This window comes from Microtus ochrogaster, chromosome 7 (assembly GCF_000317375.1).
Source record: "Microtus ochrogaster isolate Prairie Vole_2 chromosome 7, MicOch1.0, whole genome shotgun sequence".
Classification (NCBI taxonomy): Eukaryota; Metazoa; Chordata; class Mammalia; order Rodentia; family Cricetidae; genus Microtus; species Microtus ochrogaster.
Window position 1 is genome coordinate 26,948,872 of NC_022014.1, and position 3,373 is coordinate 26,952,244.

Consider the following 3,373-nt stretch of genomic DNA (forward strand, 5'->3'; position numbering starts at 1 on the left):
TCACCACCACCACCATCATCACCATCACCACCTCCATCATCACCACCACCACCATCATCACCACCATCATCACCACCACCACCATCATCACCATCGCCATCATCACCACCATCACCACCATCATCATCACCACCATCACCACCACCATCATCACCACCACCATCACCACCACCATCACCATCATCACCATCACCATCATCAGAGGATGATATTGATTGTCAATGTTTTGTCATAACTAAAATATAATAATAATATTGCTAATTAAACAAAGGGGGAATCCCCTTGTGATACAGGTTCCAGGAGACAGGGAGAAATGAACACTTCAGCTCGGGAAGACTCTTGTTGTACGTGTGCTATAAATACCGTGGGACCATGCCAGCCCGAGTGCTGGATTGCTTCTTAATGGACTCAGCCCTCTCCGCCTTATTCTGAGTGAAGACTTTAAATGAGGACTAGAAACGTGACCAGAAGGGAAGCTTATTCCCCTCCTGTTATTTCAAGACGGACAATAAAAACATGATTTTGTAAAGGGAAAAACGCGATCTACAATTATCTGCATTTAGGAGACACACAGCAGCAGCGTCTTTGTCCCATGGTGCTTCTGGAAATAGCAGCTGAAGAAAAATCAAATCTTTAGTTGGATGGGACGGGAGGTGATTGGATGGGTGGTTCTGATCCATTCCCAAATCATTCTTTAAGTGGCTGATGTTCTGGGCCACTGCACATGGCGTGAGGCCACAGAGAGGCTGCCCCCACCCTCTGCGTTCCTCTCCTCTCCGGAGGAGACGGAGTGCTGAAATATATCTGTGATTGAAAATACTTAAGTTGCGAGGCCTCCAGCGCTTTCCCCTTTCAAGGTGACAGTAATTGAAGGATGGTGCTGTGCGAATCTGACATTTATAATCCGGCTGAAGAAAAGGTCAGCTTCCTTTCGGAGTTTCACCGGAGCCAGCGGGGAAAAGAATCCTGAGATGTCACAGCACGTGTCTGAGGTTCTGGGTGATGCTTTGATATAATAACAGCTTCAGTTTGCAATGCATAATTATAACCGTCCCAGCTCTCCAAGGCGTGAAGTGACAGGACTTGAAAGAAATAAAGCCATCACTTCTACAGGAAGGTTTGCACACAGGGACCCCCAGAGCCTGGGGCTAATGGCCTGCATGGGAAGTAAACGGCAGTCCTCCTTGGATGAGCAGGGTGCCATGGGGTACTTTAGGGTGGATAATGAGAGGATCAGAAGACCACAAACAGGGCTTAGCCGAAGGCCAAAGGGAAGCTGCAGGCTTGGGTTGGATGTCTTGAGAGTTTTTGATGAGAGGAGAGGAGGGCGAGGGAGGGATGATGAAACCGGGGGGGGGGGGACAACCCCACTAGCAACATCCTTTGTACCCTCAGGGAATTTGAAAATGGAAAGAGTGTCTCTTGAAAGCAAGCCCCACCCAACAATGGAAACCGCTATGTGTGTCACTGTGTGTTGTTGGCTAGGCCTTGGGAGCAGCCTCCTGCCAAGGGAAGTCAAGATGAGGACAGCGAGGGGTCTGTAGAAGTGTTGTGAGGCCAGATACTGTTGGCACACAGGACAGAGCCGTAGGGGTGGAGTCAAAGAGTCCCTGTGACTAAAGACCTGTCTCGTCCCTTCTGCGGAAGATTTCAGCCAGTGTTGCTTGCTCAGGTTTGTGTGTGGTTTTAAGGTTGCTGTGCTTTTATTTTACAGGTAGGAGTGCTTTGCCAGCACTTATGTGTGTGTGCACCATGTGTGTGCAGAGCCCATGGAGGCCAGAAAACAGATCTTCTGGATCTGGGACTCCAGATTCCCAGCACCTACATGGCCTGCTCATGCCAGGTTCCTTCAGGCCAAAGAACAGCTGATAGCAATTGGTCTGGGCATATGGGTCTCACACTGAGAAACACGACCTGGGCCTAGTATGGTGGGGACAGTTCCGGGGCCTGGCCGTCCTTATTGCCTTGTGGGGAGAGCCTGACATGGTTGCTGTTATGGGAAACCAGATGTAAATATAAACTCACAGAGTGGAAAGCCATCTGCTCTCACACCATGGAACAGTTGTGACAATGAGGCATGCTCCTGAAATGCTGGGGGTCTGGAGGGGGCGGACTTGGTATGCTTTTGGGTCAGAGTTCAGCTCTATACAATCTATGAGCAGGCCAAGGCTTAATTCTAAGGCTAGGATCAAAGTTCATTGGCCAGAAATGAGGGTCCAGCAAGGCAGGGCTGGAATCAAGGACCAAGTATGGCCAGAGGTGTAGCCTGAAAAGTGGTCAGACTGTGAACTCGAGGGATTGATTGCCTCGGAATTCATCATCGGTAAGAGAAAACTTCCTAAAGCTCGTCTTTCGCAACAGGTGGAGCCCCATGGTGGCTTTTATCACAGGGTGGAGTTTGTATAAGTTAAAGATACTCTTTCATGGTTTAGACTTTGGGAGAGGAGAGGTGTTGATTAGCTTGGATGGAGTTAGGTACTCACACCTATACCCATTGGTCATTTGTGGCTAAGTGGGGCATGGGGCCTCTGAAGACCAAATGCTTCTGGTTGCTTTTCCTGTCATTATGACAAAACACTTGGCAGAAGCAACTGAAGGGAGCAAGGTTTCTTTATTTTGTTCTGCTAACTGTTCCAGAAGAGCAGGCTGCTGTGAAGGAAGTGTGGCAGAGCAGCCAGCTCCACAATGGCCGGAGTGTACAGCAGCAGGCTCTCACATCTTGACCAACAGGAACCAGAGGCATGACTGGAAGTGGAGGTGGGACAGAGCCCCCAAAAGTTGTTGGCTACACCTCCATCTTAAAGCTTCCACCAGCCCCCTAAATAGTGCCACCAACACAGGAGCCTGTAGAGTACACTGCTAATTCAGGCTGTGACGGGTCACAGTGCTGTGCACTGGACTGATCCTAAGAAGAGGGCACTATATGAACCAGGTGCCTTCCCAGCCACACATGTCCTCAGCAGCCTTCTAGCATGTTTCTTGCGGTATCCGAAGGCCTGCAGTTACCAATGCAGAATGAGCAGGAATTGGAAGAGAAAAAGAATGGAGCAAATTCTAAAAGCAGTAGCAGTAACTTGCAGCCAGAAGAGGACGATTTTCTCCTTATCAGTTTCCTTTTGTGGAGAGTTGAACCAGCACAGTGTCATGGGAAGTACTGTGCACATAAAGAACTTGGCATAACTTGATGTGTGATAGAACTCAGTGCCAGTCATTCACATTCGTATTGTAACTGTTGTTATCGAGAATTATATGAGAACCCAATGTACTGGCTAGAAAATGCAACGAGCCTCAGATAGAGCATAGAAAAATTTCAGAATACCACAGACACACACACACACACACACACACACACACACACACACACACACACACA